This window comes from Pseudophryne corroboree, chromosome 8 (genome assembly GCF_028390025.1).
Source record: "Pseudophryne corroboree isolate aPseCor3 chromosome 8, aPseCor3.hap2, whole genome shotgun sequence".
Lineage (NCBI taxonomy): Eukaryota > Metazoa > Chordata > Amphibia > Anura > Myobatrachidae > Pseudophryne > Pseudophryne corroboree.
Window position 1 is genome coordinate 358,898,074 of NC_086451.1, and position 23,717 is coordinate 358,921,790.

Below are 23,717 nucleotides of genomic sequence, written 5' to 3' on the forward strand. Positions count from 1 at the left end.
AGTTTTAAGAATACAGGTATTTGAGAATTAGTTTTAAAGGGACATACTGTAATCATCTATTGACAGATTATTTCTGTAAAGCTCCTTATACAGCAATACCCTCTGTGTTAAGAGCATGTACACCATGATAGGAAGCTAAACAAATTGCTCATCCCCAGAGAACTTCATTATTACTGACATTCAATCCCCCACTGCCCACCCTATGCCCCCATTATACTATCCACAGCATGACAAATTAAAAGTCTCACCGGATTGGTAGTATGGCACAGCCACAAAAGCATGTACTTTTTTAAAATTTGTTACAGTGTATTGAATCTGAAGACTGTGGGGGGGTATTCAGAGTCTGTAGCAGTTTTTGCTCAAATAGCAAAACTTGGACTTAGGCCATGGACAGACTGGGGGCCGAAATCGGCCCTGGCATGTGCACACTAAAGACGGGGGCGTGCCACAAATCATGGGGTGTGGACTAGCGACACGCCTCCATTTCTATGGAGATGGGAAGGTAGCAGCCAGACCAGAGAGCCAGAGGTTACGCTGCACATGGACTTCCCAGCTCTCTGTGTGATAAGACCGGCCCATCGGCCCTCCTGGCATTTGCCAGTCATGCCAGATGGGCAGTCCGGCCTATATCTATAATCCATTACTATTTGATCAGAATGCATAGCTATAATCTTAAAATGGAGACGGTATTCCCAAGATTATTACCAAATGTAAATGATTATATAAATGTCACTGCAGATGGAGCTCTCCCTCTCTCCGAACACATATCCAGCTATGCTTGATACGCATTCCACCGCTTTCCCAGACAAACGCAGAAAAATCTTAATCTTTAGGAGATAGAAAGTTTTAATAATTCACCCATGGTAAAAGTGGCTTGGCAAGGTTAACAACAAAACAGTGACAAATATATAGGGCATAATAACCATAGATGCAGGGAGTGCAGCTACTATGGGGCCCAGAACTGAGAGGGGCCCATCTTCCCTGTCGCAGTTACATGTGTTATATACATTTTTCACCATTGGGTGGTACATAGGGGCCCTTTTAGACTTTTGCCTTGGGGCCTACAATATATCTAGTTACACCCCTAGACTTGCTCATTGTAATGTGGTATAAATGGAACTGGAGGGCATTATAATTTTACATAACATGAGCTAGGGGGACTGTAAAGTGGCATAATGTGATTTGAGGATACTGTGTTGCATAATGTGTACTGGCAGGCCTACAGTGTGGCATCATGGGAACTAGGGCACTACTATGGGGCATAAAATTAACAGCTGCTGTGGAGAGGTGTCACTCTAGAAGCATTGGGACAGGGGTCCCTTCAAAATGCTGCTATGGGACCCTAAAAACTGTGCAAGTTCAAATAGCAAACAGTAGCAAACAGTGCATGCATCATGGGACTGCACACACACATCTTTAAGACCTTTTAAAACATCCAGCCCTTTTGTAGCTAACAACAAATGATAGGCAAATCTCTATCTCCAGCAAAATATTTAGTAGTGAAGCTAGGCTTTCTGTCCCCTGGATCAAAGGCTCAGCTCTGTGCCCCATCAGTAGGTAGTAGTCAACCTCTGCTTGTTTGAATACGGATGCTGACATTGTAAATACTGAAATGTTTGTTGGGTTAGGGCAAAACCCAATACAGTAAGGTGCCAGTGTCTCCTGCATTTATTTTGTGTCCCTGGAGAGTCTTCGCTTTTAAATGGAGAATGGAGACTGGTTGTACTACACTACCTCACCTGCCACAGACAATCACTGTGACCGCCATATAATGCAGTGAACATCACAGTGACTGCCATATAATACAGAGAATATCACAGTGACTGCCATATAATGCAGAGAGCTTCAGTGACTGCTGTGTGACTGCTGTGTAATGCAGAGAGCATCCGTGACTGCCATATAATATAGAAGTATTTTTTAACGCCTTATAATATTATTTCCTCATCATCTTCAAAAGTCATTAACTACTTCAGATTCATTGTAAAAAAAAACCATTCAATATAATGCATTTAATGAATCTCTTTCTAATAATTGCCTCCACAATCCCAATTCCACTCATGTACATTAATCCCGATTACCTTCCTCAGTCTCATAAAAAGTAACCTTCTTCTTAATCAGCCTCATTAAAGTATTAACCCCTTACCAGCTTATTCCTTATATTGCCATCCATAACATATACCCAAACCCCCTATACGGTTTACAGAGCAACAGAGTTTTCATCCATTCTACCTGGGCTCCAGCTTCCCTGCTGGCACACCCCCACTCTATCAATCGGGGCATAGCTCCCCTGTTGGCACCACCCTCCCCCTCCTAGCTGCATCTCTGAATATAAGTGCACATAATTCTTTGAATAATCTGTACTGCTGTCAGCATTTTGATTATCGCTACAAAACAAAGAACTTAACAGAGAGCAGAAGATGAGGACTGATAACGAAAAAGGTTTTATAACCCAAGTCACACACAGCTATTAGTTCAGATACTGAAGCATAGCGTGCCTCTATAATTCCCCGGTGTATAAAGCCACAGTCTGGTACAGAAATACTGTATGTACAAACATGATCTATTGTGCTAGGAAGCCATTTGTATCTCCCTTTATTTCCAGCATTTTTTAAATGAATTACTAGGGCTTGATTAAAACGAGTCAGGTTAGTACAGTCAAAGATAAATGGTAAATAGAAGACCTGTCTGCCTAATGAAATGGGACTTTTGCTATATCTCTTTATCAGACTAATATAAGATAAATACATCTAAATGTCACTCAGTGTTTCACTATTACTCAGTACAATACTTGAATTAGAATTGTAGATTTTTTTTTATCTGTAATCTCTAATGTAGTATCCAACTTGATTTTTAAGCCTGCTCTGCTCTAACTTGCTCACAGGAATCATATTAATCTGTGTAGGAATATATTTCATGTCTTGTCATCATTTTAAGAGCAATCCAGTTACAGTTTGATTTAGTGAATATGTATATCATCTCCTGTGTTTTCTGTAGTATTTACTGAAGCAAAACTAAGTATCATACTGTATGTGTAAATCAACATTTTAGGACAACTTGTAATTATGTAAAATTTTGTTTTGCAGATGTCTCCGGTGAATTTCATGCATGGCAAGGTTTGTGCTTATTTTCCCCACAATGTATATTATTGGTACTGTATAGAACAAGATTACTGGATTTATATGTGTGTGTATATATATATATATATATATATATATACAGTACTTGTCAAAACTTGTCTGAGCACACTCAGTATACTGTAGTTTGAGGAATTTTCAATTTAACTGCACAGTAATGAAATAAAACCTGTCTTATTGGCTTTGTTTACAAAATAAACAACTGTTTGAACAATAAGGAAACAAAAAAATACTAGTTTATTTAGGAAGTCTACTTTCAGCGAAGTGACGACCCTTAGCTTTGATAAGCGCTTTGCATATCCTTGGCATCCTATTTACTTATTTTTCCGGCTTTTGGCAATCCATTCGACTCCAATAGCTTTGAAGAGCCTGCCAGAGGCCCTCAGTGTTGGTAGGCATCTGTTTTTGGACTTCCTTGTCTAGTTCTTCTGACAAGAACTCCATGGGTGAAACATCTGGTGATTGAGGTGGCCTTCCCATTTTTGTTACGACTTGAGCGTCTTCTTTCTTTTGCAAATAATTAGTACACAACTTGGACGTATGTTTTGGATCGTTATCTTGTTGGAAAACGAAGTTCTGACGCACAAGTCGCCTTCCGGAGGGAATCGTATGACGCACTAATATGTTGTGATACACCTTTTGATCCGTCGATTCTGACTAAGTCACCAACTTGGTTGCCAGCAAAACATCGCCAAACCATGACATTGCCCTCTATGCTGTAGGGCCGAAACACACGAGGCGGCTGGCGCCGCCCGGCAAACACCCGGCCGGCTTTAAACCGCTGCCGTGATGTAAAGACACATGCAGCGCAATGTGTCCTTACACACGGCACGGTCCCGGCCCGGCTGCCGGGTTGCAGCCGGGTCTCACCACTGGAAGGTCCGGCTGCCAGCGGGCGCCTGGCCGTCTTTGCAGCCAGTAAACCGTGTGTGTGAAGGGGAGCTTTCACACACGGTTTTTTCCCAAGCCGTGTCTAATGCTGCGCATGCGCACAGCATCACACACGGCTCAAAGCCGTCCTGTGTGACAGACTCTGCCGGTTTCTCCCGGATGGCAAAAAGCCGGACAAAGTTTGTCCGGCTTTTTGCCATCCGGGAAAAACCAGAGTGTGTGTTACAGCCCTAACTGTTGGTGCTACACAGTCTGGGAGAAAGTGCTCTCCTGGATGACAATGCACAAAAGCTGAGCGATGCGAGACAAAAAAGTTCAAATTTTGATTCGCCGGTCCAAAGCACCCTTTTCCACTATTCCTCAGTCCAATCCTTATGCTTCTTAGCCCATGCATAAATTTTTGCTACGTTTGTAGCACGTACAGTAGAAGTGGTTTTCTTACCGCAACCCTACCACTAAGGCCATATTCCTGCAAGTGCCTGGCCACCGTCCTATCGGACACAGGCTGGGAATGACTTTTCCGCAACTCCTTTCCTATTTCCATAGCGGTCAAACATCTGTTACGCTTGCGAGTAGTCACAATGAAGTTGTCCTCATGAACAGTTGTTGTTTTTGGATGACCAGTTTGTTTTCTTGTAACATTTTGACCCGTTTTTGACTTTCGTTCAATAGCCGATGCACGGCTCCAACGGATACCTTCAACCGTTTGTGGATTTGCTGCAAAGAATAACCTTCTTCCCTCAAAACATTACTATAGTTTATTTTTTATCATACTCCATTCATACACAAGTAGCAGAATGTACGATAAGCAAGCTTCTTTTCGATTTCAGGGGGTGTGCTCAGACTTTTGACATGTACTGTGTATGTATATATATATATATATATATATATATAATAGGTACAAAAACGTCACTCTGAGAAATCAACAAGAGACGTCTCTATAATATATTGATATATTATAGGGACATCTCTTGTTGATTTCACAGAGTGACGTTTTTGTACCTGTTGCCTATTTGGATTTATGATTCGGGCACCTGTTTGCTGTATATCTCGGATGGAGTACTGGGCAATTCACTGCTGTTTTGTGTGTATATATATATATATATATATATATATATATATGTCAAATTACATTTTTATTTTAATGTTTGGTATATCCGATCTAACTATGTGTGACATTTAAATTGTAAACTGCTAATGTCAGTGATACTATGAGAATTACAGTTATATTATGAGAATTACAAGAAAGCACTGTATTTGCATTTATAACATGCCATAAGATAGTGGAAGTGAGATAATGCTTTCTGAGGGAGATCTGAAGAGATCTGATGGTGTGTGTATGGTGGTGGAGCCAGCTTTCGACATGAGGGGGAGTGAAGATAGAAAAGAAGCTCCCCTCAGCCTCATCCAGACTATTATATTAATGAAGGCGCATGCATCCTCAGTATAATGCATAGTGGCAAGCCATACCAATGTCCTTTTCCCCCTCCACTTACCCCTTATAATGCCAATTTGCCCTTCCCCACATGCATTTTATAAGGCATCACCCTTCTCTGCCCAAAATTTCCAAACATAAAAGGGTTTATGATGCTATATATAAACTATTTTATCATTTATTTTAGTCTTACTCTTACTGATCTCTACGTTCTCACTGTTGATTGACCTATTCTCAATGGGCTCTAAAACCCCTTTCCTCTCATCATGTTTGGCAAGCTATGTAAAGATGTGTCTTCATACATCTTGCCTAAATATGCCACATAGCGGTGTGAATAGGAGACTCTGCTGATTAAACTGATATGCGGCATGCCTATATAAGTGGCGTTATAAGAGAGGAGGGGACACGCGTGAAGCCTCTTTTGTGGGCCCCCTCATCTCAGGCAGCTAGTAGACTCTGGCATAATGCCAGAGTTTACTGTGCATGCACAGGTCACCCGAAACATGGTACCCACGCCTTGTTTACGTCGACATCTCCAGTGCGCATTCTGAAATCATTTTGGAAATGGGTGTGGCAGACATTTTCCGAGTGATTTGTGCCCACACTGCAGGGCGGCCGCCACAGTACTCCGGATAGGTAATTATATGGCTGCATTCATTATAGAAACACCTATGGCCTATATTTTGTCAGTATCTGCATACGAAATGCTATGTTACATTGTTTCCTAGGAAAATAGCCACTGACACTGTAACATAGCATTTCATATGCAGATACAGCCATGGCTGCACACAGAATATAGGCATGCTGCAGATATTTTTAATCAGCATAATCTGGTTATGGCGTGACTAGAATGGCTGTTTAACGTGCAGGGAGGCTACATGTATGTGTATACATCTATGCTCTGCGCAGCAGATCCTGCATTCTCCAAATGAACGTGTATTCTCCTTTTGAAAGCAGCAGCAGAAGGTCTTCTCCATGTGAGAGATACTCCTACTCTGCTGCATGTTATCTTCAGAGCCTTGTGACCCGAGCAGCAGGGGCCTGCTGGGACCTTTAGTTTCTATTTACAGCGCATATGTCAATGAGCACAGGCACCAGGGAGCTGTGGTTGGAGCTGTATGATCAAAGTCACTTAAGGGTGCAATTTTAAAGATTTTTTCAGCAGGGGGAGCGGTCAGACACCCTACACTCTCCTCACCATGCCACTGGGTGTGTAATTAAGGCGACAAGTATATATAATGGCTAGCTGCCTTTCTATTGCTGTTATTGGTAGCCTGTGACACCTGTAGACATAGCGGCATTGGGGCTCTCTGAGCCCTAGATCAACTGTTAATCATATGAAACTGACAATCAATGATATGACATTGTGCAAAGGGCAGGTGGTAGTGGTGGTGGGGGTGGCGACAACGACGATGACTGTCATTTATACTGCTTTCCTTTATGGATGATTTTTTTTTTTTTTAAATATACATTTAAGGCTTTCACCATGTTCTAGAGCTCAGTTTATTTGTGCAAACACTCCATGAACCTTATTACAATCTTTTTATGTGCTTTAAACATGTTGCTCTTTTTCTCATCAACCCTTGCACAACATGGTCTATACTAAAGAACTTGTGTCATATGTTTTGTATATTATCATTATCCTGTTGAAGGAGAGATGCTCAGAACTGAACATAATAGTATAAATCAGGTCTAGCTAAATCTCTGTTTAGTGGGATCAAGGCCTCACTCTTTCTGCCTATGCAGCTAAGTACTTTGTGGTCTCTGTTGATTGGTTTCACTGTTTATTCATTGCTCAATGTTTGAAATAAACTACCAGTTGTTTCCCTCTGTAATTTTTTATTTCGACACTCAAATCAATATATAGAAGATGAATACGTTTCCCTCATACTCTGCGGCATGACATGTCAATTTCCATCTGTTCCTCCATTCCTTAAGCAAAACCAAATTGTTTATCATTTTTATGTTGATAGCAGAAAATGCATGACTTGCCTACTTACCATTGTGCTACAGTATGTCACAAACAAATCAAAGGTTTTGCTACTGTTCTGTAGCATTCCATTTGTTACTGTACTCTTCTCTGTACAGCATTAACACCACTAGTCACATATTGTATTCCAGAATATTTTCTATGTAGGATTTCACTTCAAATTATAATTCCAAACATAATTCTTCTAATCAGAGGCATGTCTAGATCTTTCTGGACCACTTGCAGTAGCAACGCTTTAAAGAGAGGCCAAAGCACATGCTTCTATAGAGAGAGAGAGAGAGAGAGAGAGAGAGAGAGAGAGAGACTTCTCTATACGCACAACTCAGAATTCCATGGAGCTTTAGATACACACCCACAATACTCCCATGACACTCCCACAAGACAGGGTTGTTTGGTGCGCCCACATTGGTGCCATCCAGATGATGCCTCAAAATGCCAAATTTAACAATATGCCATAATATAGTAATTTGTGTGCAGCGCTAGATGTAATTGCTGGATGTCTTGGACATGGATACCCAACGTGGTGTGTCACAGCAATGGGTGGAAACATATATGGAGGTTGGTGAGGGAAAGGAGTGGAATGTGGAGATAAATGGTGAAAGCTACTAGAATGCACATAAAAAAACATTTAGGGGGCTTATTCTGAGTTGGCAAGATGCAGAGCAAGTAGCACTGCACCTTAGACAAGGCTGACAACAGTAATCATGGGGCCCAGTACATCCATTTGTTTAGGGGCCCTCATCCCTGGGTCCCCACAACATCCTTCCAATCAGCCGCACAGTGTCCATCTATCCCTTACACCTTCATCTATGTTTTTTGCTGTCAGCCATGGGTCTTCTGCTGTCATTCAGCGACACTGCATGGCGTAATAATGCAATAAATAAAATAATAATGCTACAGTGTCTCCCAGATGGGCCCCATACCTGCCTGCGTGATGAGCAATAGCTTGGTTTACCTGTGGCTCCCACCAGGACCCCCTAGAACAACATGGGCGGGTACAGCTGTGCGCTAGAGCCTTACCACTACCACCACCTACCCCCTACCCCCGTCTGGCCTTGGTAAACCCGCATAGCACAGCAGGTGGGGCAGATTTGAAATGTACAGAGAGATTTAAAATTGGGTGTGGTGTGTCCAATCTCAAATCTAAATTGTGATATCAAAATAAAGCTAGCCAGTATTTGTGGGTAACTTGCAAAGGCAGCCATTCATGTACCCTGAATTAATAAATAAATACATATATTTGGGGCCCCTGCTTCACAACATTGGACCTAATTCAGACCTGATCGCAAAAGCAAAATCTTTCTCTAATGGGTAAAACCATGTGCACTGCAGGTGGGGCAGATATAACATGTGCAGAGAGAGTTAGAAGGAAAAGGGAGATATAGACCCCCTGTGCCTGTGCTAAACCACTTTGGACATCCTTACCTGAGGCATCACTAAACTCCATGCAGCCTTCCATGGCAGCAAAGCATCTGAAATGTATGTGAAGGAGGATAAGAGGATGTGGGAAGGCAGTAATTGAATTGAAACAAGCTAAGTCATCAGTGGAGAGTGTGAAAGATCCAAAAATACTGTCCAGGTTCGTTGACCAAGATTGGCAGAAAAGTCCTCAGCATGATTTTTCATACTTGTTTGGATAAAATATTTAATAGATACCATAAATCCTATTAGTTTATTTTATTGATATTTGAACATATTGACAGTTATCACCTAATTATACAGTATGAAACCATCTGTACTGAGTTAATGTAAACTTGTCTATAGTATTCTGGTGTACTTCTTAGTTCTTATGAAGATTTGTTTTGGGTAAACATGATTTTATTGTTGCTTTTAACTATCAGCACCTTGGACAGCAGTGCTAAAACTGTTGTGTTTTGCTACATGCGCTTCCTTAGATTTCAGTTTGTCTTGTGTTTTATTTTTTTATCTATTTCCAGTTGCGGTGTGGTATACAAGATCTACAATGTCTAGGTCGGCAATTATTAGGTCGACATGCATTATGTCAACACTGACATGGTTGACATGGTAAAAAGTTTGGCAGGATCAAAAGGTTGACATGGCAGTGGTCGACACAAAAATGGTTGACACACCTTTTTTGGATTTTTGGGGTTAGTGTGGATAGTTTTTCCAACATATGTAGAAACGTGTCCACTCGCCACACTTCGGGCACGGTGTGTCACTTTGCTCAACACAAGCTTGCTAAAGGTTATGACTTGTGTCATGGAAAGTCAAGAATAGAAACGGTTCAAAAACATAAAAATATCACCAAAAAACATGTGTTGGTTATATGTGTATAAACCACTGACATGTCAACCATTTGAACTTGTCGACCTTTTGTCCATGTCAGCCTTTTCCAGTGTTAACCTTTCATAGGTCGACCTTTTGCTTTTGTCTAGTGATGTGCACCGGAAATTTTTCGGGTTTTTCGTTTTGGTTTTGGATTCGGTTCCGCGGCCGTGTTTTGGATTCGGACGCATTTTGGAAAAACCTCCCTGAAAAGTTTTTGTCGGATTCGGGTGTGTTTTGGATTCGGGTGTTTTTTTTACAAAAAACCCTCAAAAACCGCATAAATCAAAGATTTTGGGGGTCATTTTGATCCCATAGTATTATTAACCTCAATAACCATAATTTCCACTCATTTCCAATCTATTCTGAACACCTCACACCTCACAATATTACTTTTAGTTCTATAGTTTGCACCGAGGTCGCTGGATGGCTAAGCTAAGCGACCCAAGTGGCTGACACAAACACCTGGCCCATCTAGGAGTGGCACTGCAGTGTCAGACAGGATGGCAGATTTAAAAAATAGTCCCCAAACAGCACATGATGCAAAGAAAAAAAGAGGTGCAATGAGGTAGCTGTGTGACTAAGCTAAGCGACCCAAGTGGCAGACACAAATACCTGGCCCATCTAGTAGTTGCACTGCAGTGTCAGACAGAATGGCAGATTTAAAAAATAGTCCCCAAACAGCACATGATGCAAAGAAAAAAAGAGGTGCACCAAGGTCGCTGGATGGCTAAGCTAAGCGACCCAAGTGCCCGACACAAAGACCTGGCCCATCTAGGAGTGGCACTGCAGTGTCAGACAGGATGGCAGATTTAAAAAATAGTCCAAAAACAGCACATGATGCAAAGAAAAAAAGAGGTGCAATGAAGTAGCTGTGTGACTAAGCTAAGCGACCCAAGTGGCCGACACAAACACCTGGCCCATCTAGGAGTGGCACTGCAGTGTCAGACAGGATGGCAGATTTAAAAAACAGTCCCCAAACAGCACATGATGCAAAGAAAAAAAGAGGTGCACCAAGGTCGCTGGATGGCTAAGCTAAGCAACCCAAGTGGCCGACACAAACACCTGGCCCATCTAGGAGTGGCACTGCAGTGCCAGACAGGATGGCAGATTTAAAAAATAGTCCCCAAACAGCACATGATGCAAAGAAAAAAAGAGGTGCACCAAGGTCGCTGGATGGCTAAGCTAAGCGACCCAAGTGGCCAACACAAACACCTGGCCCATCTAGGAGTGGCACTGCAGTGTCAGACAGGATGGCAGATTTAAAAAATAGTCCCCAAACAGCACATGATGCAAAGAAAAAAAGAGGTGCACCAAGGTCGCTGGATGGCTAAGCTAAGCGACCCAAGTGGCCAACACAAACACCTGGCCCATCTAGGAGTGGCACTGCAGTGTCAGACAGGATGGCAGATTTAAAAAATAGTCCCCAAACAGCACATGATGCAAAGAAAAAAAGAGGTGCACCAAGGTCGCTGGATGGCTAAGCTAAGCGACCCAAGTGGCCGATACAAACACCTGGCCCATCTAGGAGTGGCACTGCAGTTTTCTAGTGAGAGGATGAGTGCTTCCATCCTCATGTGTATCTGAACCACTAGCCATGAACATAGGCCAGGGCCTCAGCCGTTCCTTGCCACTCCGTGTCGTAAATGGCATATTGGCAAGTTTACGCTTCTCATCAGACGCTTTTAATTTAGATTTTTGGGTCATTTTACTGAACTTTTGTAGTATACTTGACGACACAGAGGTAGAGCAGTGGACTACTGTACCGTACTGCTATATATGTACTGGTGGTCAGCAAAATTCTGCACTGTCCTCCTACTATATACTGCGCACAACTAAAATGCAGCACAGGTATGGATGCATAGTATACTTGATGACACAGAGGTAGAGCTGTGGACTACTGTACCATACTGCTATATATATACTGGTGGTCAGCAAAATTCTGCACTGTCCTCCTACTTTATACTGCGCACAACTAAAATGCAGCACAGGTATGGATGCATAGTATACTTGACGACACAGAGGTAGAGCAGTGGACAACTGTACCGTACTGCTATATATATACTGGTGGTCAGCAAAATTCTGCACTGTCCACCTACTATATACTGCGCACAACTAAAATACAGCACAGGTATGGATGCATAGTATACTTGACGACACAGAGGTAGAGCAGTGGACTACTGTACCGTACTGCTATATATATACTGGTGGTCAGCAAAATTCTGCACTGTCCTCCTACTATATACTGCGCACAACTAAAATGCAGCACAGGTATGGATGCATAGTATACTTGATGACACAGAGGTAGAGCAGTGGACTACTGTACCGTACTGCTATATACATACTGGTGGTCACAGCAAAATTCTGCACTGTCCTCCTACTATATACTACAATGCAGCACAGATATGGAGTGTTTTTCAGGCAGAGAACGTAGATATTTTCAGCACACTGAGCACAGATATTTGCAAGCACACTGAGCACAGATATTTGCAGCACACTGAGCACAGATATTTGCAGCACACTGAGCACAGATATTTGCAGCACACTGAACACAGAACTGAGAGAACGCAGCCACGTCCTCTCGCTATCATCTCCAAAGCACGAGTGAAAATGGCGGTGATGCGCGGCTCCTTATATAGAATACGAATCTCGCGAGAATCCGACAGCGGGATGATGATGTTCGGACGCGCTCGGGTTAACCGAGCAAGGTGGGAAGATCTGAGTCTGCCTCGGAACCGTGTAAAATGGGTGAAGTTCGGGGGGGTTCGGATCCCGAGGAACCGAACCTGCTCATCACTACTTTTGTCCATGTTGACCTTTTGTCCATGATGACCTAATGCATGTCGACCATATGTTGTCGATCTAGTGACTGTCGACCTAGACATTGTCGATCTATAGTCCAGATCCCTTACAGTATATGTAATATGAAGATAAAAGCAATACTGTACATATAAAATTATTATCAAACGTCAAAACATTTATTTCTTTTTTTATTTATTTACATACTGTACTTAGTTTACGTCAAAGCTGCCCATACTTATAATGGATACATTCAATTAATTAGTTATAAAAAAATTTTTTATTCATTAAACACAACAACAGAATCAAAAGTTTCTCACTTGATTTTTATCAATAAACACAGTATGAGCAGACAGTCCTTGGCTTTTATATTGTTTACTAATAAGCAATTAAATTGATATGGATGAACTTGCATTTGTCTAGAGACGCCTGGTTAGATCCTGTAACTGTGCTATTTTTGGCTGTGCGTGGATCTTTTTACAGTTATTGCTTTTAACCTTTTGGTTATATTAGTCGCACCATATGCTAGTGCTGGTGTTTTCATAATTAGTGTGAACATATGATTCAGAGTTCAGTGCTACCCTGAAATTAAATCAATTAAAAATTACCCAATTCTTCCTACTGCATCACAGGTGAAATCACATCTCAGTTTGTTAGTATACTGCTGATGTAGCCCCTGGAAGTACTCATTTCTTTCCCTTCTGTGATCCCTTAGATCTCACACCACATGTGAGTGAGGTCAGACAGTGACAGCTTAGATGTAGGTCTTCTCAAGATGTAGTAGAACTCTCCTTGTCATTGCTGCTGTTAGGCTTCTCTGGAATATTAATAGTGTTAAAAACAGAGTTTTATGCTCTAAGTGACTACAAAATTATTATTATTATTATTATTATTATTATTATTATTATTATTATTATCCTTTATCCCCAGGGGATCCGCAGCACCCAATTACAAAGTACATAAACAAACAAGCAAAAACAAGAACACAGTGACTTTGACTTCAAAACAATATAGGACAAGTACAGGGTATATAAACATAGCTGCGTCAGCAGACAACACTTAAATAAGTATCAGGGTGACAGAAAAGTGAGGGAGTTGGTGCAGTCAAAGGGAGTATTGATAAGATAGGTTAAGTAAGTGACATAAAAGCACATGGGGAAGAGGACTCTGCTTATAAAGGCTTATATTGTAAAGGGGAGGGGTACACAGACAGAGGTGATACAGATGGGGTAGAAAGTTAGCATGGGCCACAGAGGGCTTAGGGTGCGAGATGTCTGGGCTTGGTGAGGAAGTGGGTCTTGAGAGCCCATTTGAAGTTTTGTAGAGAGGTGGAGAGTCTGAGGGGGAGAGGTAGATAATTCCAGAGGAAGGGAGCAGCACGTGCAACATCTTGGATATAGGAGTGGGAGGAGGTAATGAGCAGGCTAGAGTGGCAGCGTGCATTAGCAGAGTGAAGAGGACGGGCGGGAGTGTAAAGGGAGATAAGGTCAGAGATGTAACTGGGAGAGGAGTGGGCGAAGGCTTTGTAAGTGAGTTCTCTACCATTGTCCCTTCATGACTGCAATGTACAGTATGTGTGGAACCAGGTTTGAAGAATAAATAAAAAATAAGTTATTTCTGTTTAAAAATGATTTGGAAATTGGTAATATATTAGCAATAACCACTCAAAGCAACTCGCAAGTACTTTCGAAGTTTCAATAGAAAACAATACAACACAGAAAATTACTAAGAATCATGTGTGGAATATCATTGCACAAAAGTAGCAAGTGAGATGCACAGGTTACGCAATTCTGGTGTCATTAAAGGACCACTAAACTTAAAATGCAAGTTTCCTTTTATACAAGAAAGCTGATAATATTGACAAATATATGTGTTAAAGGCCCTGATTCGGCATCCGGTCTGAAGATCGACAGTATCTAGGTCGACAATGTTTAGGTCGACCACTATAGGTCGACAGTCACTAGGTCAACATGGATGGAAGGTCGACAGGGTTTCTAGGTCGACATGTGCTAGGTCGACAGGTCTAAAGGTCGACATGAGTTTTTCACTTTTTTTTCTTTTTTTGAATTTTTTCATACTTAACGATCCACGTGGACTACGATTGGAACGGTAATCTGTGCCGAGCGAAGCGAAGGCACCATGCCCGAAGCACGGCGAGTGAAGCGAGCCATGCGAGGGGACGCGGTGCACTAATTTGGGATCCCGGTCACTCTACGAAGAAAATGACACCCAAAAAAAAAATCCTCATGTCGACCTTTAGACCTGTCGACCTAGCACATGTCGTCCTAGAAACCCTGTTGACCTTCCATCCATGTCGACCTAGTGACTGTCGACCTAAAGTGGTCGACCTAAACATTGTCGACCTGGATACTGTCGATTTGATGAACCACACCCCCTGATTCAGAGTTGTATGATAATGCACAACTAAAGGGAAGCAGCTGTGCAGTACTGTCTAGCTAATACACTAATGCAGCAGGAAACATCTGGATGCACCATAGGATCACTTTGCGTGACCACTGGTCATCTAAGCAACCTTCAGAAATCTGTTTCAGATCCGCGGCCAAAACCAGTAAATCTGCGTCCCCAGACGAAGACACTGACTTCGACATGACTCCATTTTGAGGAATGGACACGGTCTCCACCCCTTCCCTGCCCCCAAGTACATGTTATTCAGGCAGGGGCTTAGAGGGCACTGTGTGTGATGATGCAGGAATGGGTCCGGCATTTGCTCAGTGTCCCCACCATTGGACTTGTACGCTATCCATCAGGTAAGTGTACAAGTCTGAATCAGGCCCAAAATTCCCATTTTTGGACAGAACTTCAGAACGCTGACATTAGGGAATACTTATGAAACAATGTTGGGTTAATACCCAGATGGTTTCAGGGATACCTGCAAAATGTACGTATCCCCTAGATGAACGTATGTAAGGGGTCTCTCTATACAGTATATGTTTCTTAGTTTTTCCGATCACAATATCAGCCCCCATAGGCCCCCTAAACCATTCCAGAGCTTGGCCTATGGTAGGTAACACCATCTTTAGATGGAGTTAATCATTATAGGCTATAAGTGGATGCGGTCAGCTGTAGCCAACCCCCCACCACAGGGTTTTAGCCTTGTTTAGATTGAGGTGGCCTTGTTGCTGCTACAAAAATGTATAATGGAAAAAACAAAAACAAATTAAACCTATCAATTAAAATGACTGCAGCATGTTATATGTTACAAGGAACTGGATAAACTTTGGGTATATTTGGCGGAATGTATTGAAGTCCGAGTTCAGCGGTCGTGCGGGATGCTGGTCGAATTCAGACTTTTTTTTAAAGGGGCAATCATTTACAAGGCTAAAACATGCCTTATAAAGGATTGCCCCTTTAAAAAAAGCCTGAGTTCAGCCGGCATCCCGCACAGCTGCTGGGCTCAGACTTCATTACATCCCGGCCATTATGGATCCCAACTGTCCTAATAGGACTTACAATGAGGTGGATGTGGCCAGAGAGCGGGCAGACTGTGGTAAAGTGGGAACTTGGCTTCAGGAGACTGGGGCTGTACTGTACCTTTGTTGCTTCGATTAGTTGTGAGTTATGGCCATGCTGACTGTGTAGGAAAAATACACCAATGCACAGATTGTTGGCTACATGTAAATTGTGTTCTTCTGCTTATACCCTATTATTTTTTATTGCATGTTGCCCGGTGCACAGTTACTATTGTACATTAGCGTGACAAGATATAGGGGAATACATATTGTACGGGCATAGTGCCTCCTTTTACCAAGGCAAAGCAGGAAGTAGTTTTGCCAAGATATACAAACATCTCGGATGTCAAAGTGTGGGAGTGAAAACTCCCTACTCGGGCGATCCCTGCTAGAGCCCACAGTGTATCAGTCTGTCCCCCTGGCCGGCTCCACTGGGCATGCGCAAGATCCTGCTATTATCACAAGATCTCCTGTGCATCCCGGAACCTGCAGCTGCCATACCCAAGGACAGCTCTATCCCTGCTGTGGATATAGGGCAATGACACCGGCACCGATATCGATAGCTGCAGGTGTCAGAATGGTCAGTGCAACTGACCATTCATACATTGCCTAGCCTAAATGTGCGCTATCTTGTAGATAGCAGCGCTGATATAGACAGTAGCAAATAGCACTCTTGTCATTTAACACACATCCCCCCAGTCATACACATAAACAACGTGCGCTGATCTCACTTCTCTCCCATAATGGCAATTAATACATCTACCTCATGGTTCTCTTTCCTCTGTGCCCTCCATAGTTGTTACCATAGTTCTCATTCATCAGCGTAATGGATATGTTTATAGTTTGGGTTTTCCTACAGCATTGCTAGTAGCCATCCATAATTAGCATGGTCACATACACATAATGGAAGCAGCTCGCACCAATAATACAGAGAGCGCAGCCTGTCATCAGGTTAGGATGCAGTAATATCAGTGAAGCAGCCGGTGATCACTATTCATGTGGATTAAGGAATATTCATGACATGCTGGTTCCTAGTGAAATGATAGGCTGCGTTCTCATGAATATTGGTTCAGCACACAAAATGTCTGCTTCCACTGTTGTTTTTTTAATGTTAGCAAAAATCAGACAGAAAAACACTTTAAAAACAAAGGCGGACTCTTTAAACCCCACTTTGGGGAAGGAAATTACTGGGCTATCCTTTTTGTTGCCGTTAAATATAACGAAGACAAATGTGTATTTTACACACAGCATATTTTTAATCTCCCAAATAAAGGACAGTCTCCGGAAGGGAACACCATGGCCCAAATGTAATTAAATATGAGACTGTCAAAGTGCCAAGATTTTGATGATGTAGAACCAAGGTTTAAAGTAGTTATTTTTTAACATTGCAACCCCAATCTGGGTTTGCATTGTAAAACCTTTCTACTTTAAATTTTAGTGGTAAATCAACAGAATCTTGGTGCATTGTAAATCTCGCAATCTGTTACATTTGTGTTAATACAATATGCAGGCGCTTCATTAATAGCACATGAATACGGTAGGTCCTATCCTACCCTGACAATACTTCCTTTACCACATTTTGTTATCTCACATAATACATCCTACAAATAGAAAGTCTCTTACATCTAAGCAGCGATTTCCCAATGACGATTTGTCATTTCGAATTGCCGATCGGCGGACTGTGATGATCGATATCTTGGGAGATCAGCAAAATTGTTACATGTTTAATAAAAATCCCCAACTCATTCATTCCAATCATGTTTGGACCGGAATCAGCAAATCAAGATTGTCCAACATGTAGGATTATGCTGATCCAGCGATCCAAGCATAGACAGGACAGGGAAATGTCCCAATTATTTGCAAATGTATGTGCCCAATAAAGCGTACGTCTTTGTACTAAGACTTGGACAGAGATAAAGGAACAGATATACTAAGTCTTGAAGAAAGTGGATGGAGATAAAGTACCAGCCATTTTTCAAACACAGTCTGTAACATGACAGTTAGAAGCTGATTGGCTGGTACTTTATTTCTGTCCACTTTAGGGGAAATACTATTAGCTCCGGTAAAACATCGGGTGCGAAAAATTTATGTTTTTCGCGATTTTTCCCGATGTTTCACCAATTTTTTTTTACAGGCTATCCAGATTGATCACATTTAAAAAAAAATCCCTTTCTCCCGAATACACCCAGGTTCAGTTCAAGCTGTGTGTCTTCTGTAGAAACAGACCCGTTTTCGTCCGAAAACGGGGCTGTTTCTGGGGATTTGGTTTTGACTGCCTGAGGCAGGCGAAACAAAATCCCGGATGCAGGCATGGCGCCGCGGCCTGGAAGCTGCCACACGGCCGTGACCGCATCCCCCTTCTCCCCCTCCCCCGGCAGTGGTCACATGATGACGGAGTGCCCATGTGACTGGGAGAGAGCCGGTGGAGCAGCGCTGCACCAGGAGCTGTCAGCAGCCGGCACCCGGTGCAGCATCAGGTAACCCCTGATAAGCCACTGCTCGTGCTGGCTTATCGGGGGTAATAGAATAGCCCCCGGCGGGACAATTAGCACTGGTAAATTACCGGGGCTAATTGGATATCGCCCTTTATCTCCATCAAAGGCTTAGTATATAATCAATTCCTGATAATTCTGTAATACAGAAAAAGAAAACCTAAAAGGCCCATTTCATAGAGTTTATAGATACTGGTGTAGACGTGTCCTCATTCACCAAGCATGTTTGCGCCATATGATGCGTGACACTTGGCGCAACTTAGATACTCTGCCTTGGAGAGTAATGCACTAACTTTCATACTGTTTCCTAAATTGTGCATCTTATTCCCATCAGTGTCACATGCAAAGTCACTCACATTGTATCAGGAACAGTAGATTAGTACTTTTTTTGCAAAGGAATCTGTATAAATTTGCAGATTAAGTGTAATGCTATGTGGCGCAAGGCATGGTGCGCTTCGCTTGTATCAGAACGCTTTGCTCAGACTAGTGAGTAGGGGCTGATTCACAGGTGAACTGTATTGTTGCCACTGCTGCGTTTTTGTGCGACAATACGTAGAAGCTACATGTAAACACCAATTTAAGTGAACAGTGCACAAAAAGCAGCTAGTAGTGCAGATTCTAGAGAGGTTGCTCACTGCTCCACCAACATACTGTAAATGCACACAGTATCAGAAATAACACTCCACCAGCCCTTCAATAACAAGATATATTGTTATGTTCCCAACTTCAGGTGTTACTCTCCCAATAACTGGATCATATGTTAAGTCCTCCTTATTGCGCATCAGTTTCCTTGCAGCAACAACTGAGTAACTCAGAAAACAAAGGGAATCATGCATATAGTATAATACCATTTAATACACAAAGTTAAAGCATAAACATTCCAAATCACATAAAATCTTGGCAATCACAAGTGTACAGACTCCATCAGTGACCGAAAAATATCAAATTACCAGCTAGTTGCAATGGTCAGTTCTTAAAGCACATATGCCAAATACTGTAGGTTTTCCTGGCTGCAGTCCTGGGTCTCCCTCCTGGTTCCAGACACTGAGGACTTGTATAACTTGAGAGCGAGGGTTAAAGACACTGAGGACTTGTATAACTTGAGAGCGAGGTTTAACCTGCAGCCCACGCTGACTCCAAGAAGCACTGGTGACTAGAGCGCAGTGGAACCCAGCAGCGGCTGGGAACGCTGGAAGCTGTGCAACAACTGACACCTGGAAATGCCGGAGACACTGGGGTATGCTGCAGAGAGATCCGCCGAGGACAGAAGCACTGGCATCCACTTCAGGGGAAAAGACGATACTCAGGCGCCGAGGCGCTGCCCGGCGTCTGCCTTTGAATCTCCCGCCTCCGCTGGATTGGCGGAACAGTCTGATGACGTCACCTGATGCCACGTGATGCCGGGTGTCATGGCGGCGCCCCTGCCCCGGAGAACCGCCAGGAGCCGCGCCAGCCAGACGCCGGAGCCCGTGGACCACCGAAGGCAGAGGCCGCAACACAGACCAGCAGGCATGCAGGGGTAAGCGCGGTGAATGCCGTCTATGGCGTGTGACATAAAGTTATACATCTAGAAAAAATAAGAATTTACTTACCGATAATTCTATTTCTCGTAGTCCGTAGTGGATGCTGGGAACTCCGTAAGGACCATGGGGAATAGCGGCTCCGCAGGAGACTGGGCACAAAAGTAAAGCTCTAGGACTACCTGGTGTGCACTGGCTCCTCCCCCTATGACCCTCCTCCAAGCCTCAGTTAGGATACTGTGCCCGGACGAGCGTACACAATAAGGAAGGATTTATGAATCCCGGGTAAGACTCATACCAGCCACACCAATCACACCGTACAACTTGTGATCTGAACCCAGTTAACAGCATGATAACAGAGGAGCCTCTGGATAGATGGCTCACAACAATAACCAGATTTAGTTAACAATAACTATGTACAAGTATTGCAGACAATCCGCACTTGGGATGGGCGCCCAGCATCCACTACGGACTACGAGAAATATAATTATCGGTAAGTAAATTCTTATTTTCTCTGACGTCCTAGTGGATGCTGGGAACTCCGTAAGGACCATGGGGATTATACCAAAGCTCCCAAACGGGCGGGAGAGTGCGGATGACTCTGCAGCACCGAATGAGAGAACTCCAGGTCCTCCTCAGCCAGGGTATCAAATTTGTAGAATTTAGCAAACGTGTTTCCCCCTGACCAAGTAGCTGCTCGGCAAAGTTGTAAAGCCGAGACCCCTCGGGCAGCCGCCCAAGATGAGCCCACCTTCCTTGTGGAATGGGCTTTTACAGATTTTGGCTGTGGCAGGCCTGCCACAGAATGTGCAAGCTGAATTGTATTACAAATCCAACGAGCAATAGTCTGCTTAGAAGCAGGAGCACCCAGGTTGTTGGGTGCATACAGGATAAACAGCGAGTCAGATTTTCTGACTCCAGCCGTCCTGGAAACATATATTTTCAAGGCCCTGACTACGTCCAACAACTTGGAGTCCTCCAAGTCACTAGTAGCCGCAGGTACCACAATAGGTTGGTTCAGATGAAACACTGAAACCACCTTAGGGAGAAAATGAGGACGAGTCCTCAATTCCGCCCTGTCTGAATGGAAGATCAGATAAGGGCTTTTACAGGATAAAGCCCGCCAATTCTGACACGCGCCTGGCCGAGGCCAGGGCCAACAACATGACCACTTTCCATGTGAGATATTTTAACTCCACAGATTCAAGTGGTTCAAACCAATGTGACTTTAGGAACCCCAAAACTACATTGAGATCCCAAGGTGCCACTGGAGGCACAAAAGGAGGCTGTATATGCAGTACCCCTTTTACAAACGTCTGAACTTCAGGAACTGAAGCTAGTTCTTTCTGGAAGAAAATTGACAGGGCCGAAATTTGAACCTTAATGGACCCCAATTTTAGGCCCATAGACACTCCTGTTTACAGGAAATGCAGGAATCGACCTAGTTGAAATTCCTCCATCGGGGCCTTACTGGCCTCGCACCACGCAACATATTTTCGCCAAATGCGGTGATAATGCTTTGCGGTTACATCTTTCCTGGCTTGATCAGGGTAGGGATGACTTCATCCGGAATGCCTTTTTCCTTCAGGATCCGGCGTTCAACCGCCCTGCCGTCAAACGCAGCCGCGGTAAGTCTTGGAATAGACTGGGTCCTTGCTGGAGCAGGTCCCTTCTTAGAGGTAGAGGCCACGGGTCCTCCGTGAGCATCTCTTGAAGTTCCGGGTACCAAGTCCTTCTTGGCCAATCCGGAGCCACGAGTATAGTTCTTACTCCCCTCCGTCTTATAATTCTCAGTACTTTTGGTATGAGAGGAAGAGGAGGGAACACATACACTGACTGGTACACCCACGGTGTTACCAGAGCGTCCACAGCTATTGCCTGAGGGTCCCTTGACCTGGCGCAATACCTGTCCAATTTTTTGTTTAGGCGGGACGCCATCATGTCCACCTTTGGTTTTTCCCAACGGTTTACAATCATGTGGAAGACTTCTGGGTGAAGTCCCCACTCTCCCGGGTGGAGGTCGTGCCTGCTGAGGAAGTCTGCTTCCCAGTTGTCCACTCCCGGAATGAACACTGCTGACAATGCTATCACATGATTTTCCGCCCAGCGAAAAATCCTTGCAGCTTCTGCCATTGCCCTCCTGCTTCTTGTGCCGCCCTGTCTGTTTACGTGGGCGACTGCCGTGATGTTGTCCGACTGGATCAGCACCGGCTGACTTTGAAGCAGAGGTCTTGCTTGGCTTAGGGCATTGTAAATGGCCCTTAGCTCCAAAATATTTATGTGAAGTGATGTCTCCAGGCTTGACCACAAGCCCTGGAAATTTCTTCCCTGTGTGACTGCTCCCCAGCCTCGCAGGCTGGCATCCGTGGTCACCAGGACCCAGTCCTGAATGCCGAATCTGCGGCCCTCTAGAAGATGAGCACTCTGCAACCACCACAGGAGAGACACCCTTGTCTTTGGTGACAGGGTTATCCGCTGATGCATCTGAAGATGCGATCCGGACCATTTGTCCAGCAGGTCCCACTGGAAAGTTCTTGCGTGGAATCTGCCGAATGGAATTGCTTCGTAGGAAGCCACCATTTTTCCCAGGACCCTTGTGCACTGATGCACTGACACTTGGCCTGGTTTTAGGAGGTTTCTGACTAGTTCGGATAACTCCCTGGCTTTCTCCTCCGGGAGAAACACCTTTTTCTGGACTGTGTCCAGGATCATCCCTAGGAATAGAAGACGTGTCGTCGGGATCAGCTGCGATTTTGGAATATTGAGAATCCAACCGTGCTGCCGCAACACTACTTGAGATAGTGCTACCCCGACTACCAACTGTTCCCTGGATCTTGCCCTTATCAGGAGATCGTCCAAGTAAGGGATAACTAAAACTCCCTTCCTTCGAAGGAGTATCATCATTTCGGCCATTACTTTGGTAAAGACCCGGGGTGCCGTGGACAAACCAAACGGCAGCGTCTGAAACTGATAGTGACAGTTCTGTACCACAAACCTGAGGTACCCTTGGTGAGAAGGGTAAATTGGGACATGGAGATAAGCATCCTTGATGTCCAGAGACACCATATAATCCCCTTCTTCCAGGTTCGCAATCACCGCTCTGAGTGACTCCATCTTGAATTTGAACCTTTGTATGTAAGTGTTCAAGGATTTCAGATTTAAAATAAGTCTCACCGAGCCGTCCGGCTTCGGTACCACAAACAGCGTGGAATAATACCCCTTTCCCTGTTGTAGGAGGGGTACCTTGATTATCACCTGCTGGGAATACAGCTTGTGAATGGCTTCTGCTGCAGCCTGTTTCCTCTCCCTCTGCCACGGGGCAGAAATGAGGAGTCTTTTGCCCGCTTGCCCTTATGGGGCCTAAAGGACTGCGCCTGATAATACGGCGTCTTCTTATGTTGAGAGGCTACCTGGGGTAAAAATGTGGATTTCCCAGCCGTTGCCGTGGCCACCAGGTCTGTTAGACCTACCCCAAATAACTCCTCCCTTTTATAAGGCGATACTTCCATATGCCTTTTGGAATCAGCATCACCTGACCACTGTCTTGTCCATAACCCTCTTCTGGCAGAAATGGACAGCGCACTTACTCTTGATGCCAGTCGGCAAATATCCCTCTGTGCATCACGCATATATAGAAATGCATCTTTTAAATGCTCTATAGTCAGCAATATACTGTCCCTATCTAGGGTATCAATATTGT

The 23,717-nt window shown here is 43.8% G+C and overlaps 1 protein-coding gene across 1 annotated transcript in view; it reads left to right on the forward strand.

Moving 5' to 3' along the window:
- The window catches only part of HTR2C (5-hydroxytryptamine receptor 2C), a 1,161,087-nt gene that overhangs the window by 187,633 nt on the left and 949,737 nt on the right, over positions 1 to 23,717 (forward strand). The window contains exon 2 of the mRNA XM_063937528.1: positions 3,084 to 3,113. The gene's annotated coding sequence lies outside the window, so the exon portion shown is untranslated. The remainder of the gene's footprint in view (positions 1 to 3,083; positions 3,114 to 23,717) is intronic.